The sequence below is a fragment of the Mustela nigripes genome, chromosome 9 (assembly GCF_022355385.1).
Source record: "Mustela nigripes isolate SB6536 chromosome 9, MUSNIG.SB6536, whole genome shotgun sequence".
Taxonomy (NCBI): domain Eukaryota; kingdom Metazoa; phylum Chordata; class Mammalia; order Carnivora; family Mustelidae; genus Mustela; species Mustela nigripes.
This window is the reverse complement of record NC_081565.1, coordinates 88,287,478-88,288,429: the sequence shown is the minus strand read 5'-3', so window position 1 is coordinate 88,288,429 and position 952 is coordinate 88,287,478. Positions and strand designations below refer to the sequence as shown.

General features: G+C 78.0%; 1 protein-coding gene across 2 annotated transcripts in view; it reads right to left on the bottom strand.

Moving 5' to 3' along the window:
- PTPDC1 (protein tyrosine phosphatase domain containing 1) overlaps positions 1-509 on the bottom strand; it is a 60,841-nt gene extending 60,332 nt beyond the window's left edge. The window contains exon 1 of one of the 2 annotated variants that reach the window (XM_059412055.1): positions 440-509. The gene's annotated coding sequence lies outside the window, so the exon portion shown is untranslated. The other variant, XM_059412054.1, reaches the window with a different exon arrangement.
- Between the last annotated feature and the right edge of the window lie 443 nt (positions 510-952).

Below are 952 nucleotides of genomic sequence, written 5' to 3'. Positions count from 1 at the left end.
GGACACCCACACCTGGGGGCCTCCGTACCGGAGACCCCCGCACCTGAGGACACCCACACCTGGGGGTCTCCGCACCTGGGGACACCCACACCTGGGGGCCTCCGTACCGGAGACCCCCGCACCTGAGGACACCCACACCAGGGAGCCCCTGCACGTGAGGGCCCAGCACCCGGGCGGAGGGGCGGCGCGGTCCCAAAGCGCCCGCGGCGGGGTCGCGCGCAGGGGGCTCCGGGGCGGCAGACGGCGGGCTTGGGTTTCCATCCCGGCGTCAGCTCGCCGGGAGCAGATGGCGGAACGACCCCCGCCCCACGTCAGGCCCCCCTGCCCCTCACCCGCTTTCCACCCGCGGCGGACGCGGCGGGATCCCGGCCGGGGCGGCACAGCGCCGACCTCCATCTCTCCCGAGACCCGCCAGGCCCACCGGCCCGCCCTCACTCACCGCGCCGAGAGGACGCTTCCGCAGGCCGCCGGCGCCGCCGCCCCGCGCCGCGCCCCCAGCTCCCCCCTCAACCGCCCGCTCCCGCCCCGCGGCCGCCGGCGTCAGGGCCGAGAGTCGCTCCCGGGCCGCGCTCGCCGCCCCGCCCTCGCCGCCGCCCCGAGCCAATCGCCGCCGCGCGCCGCCGCACGTGACACGCACCAGCCAATGGCAGCCCAAGACGGCCCGGGAGGCCGCCAGCGACTCTGCGCGCTTTCAAAGCCGGCGGCGGCGGGGCGGCGGCCGAAAGGAAGGGGCGGGGGTCCGGGCTTCGGCCCCGCACCTGCTGCTGACAGCGGGACCGTGTCACAGAACCCGGGGACGCCCGGCCCGAGCCTTACCGCAAGGCGGCCTCTCTCCCTCCTGAGAGGAAGGGTCAGCCCGGGACCCCGGGACCCCGGGCCCCGGACTGTCTCCGCGCGGGCCTCGCGGCCGCGCTTCCCACCGCGGATCTGGGGCGAGACTTGGGAGCTCGGC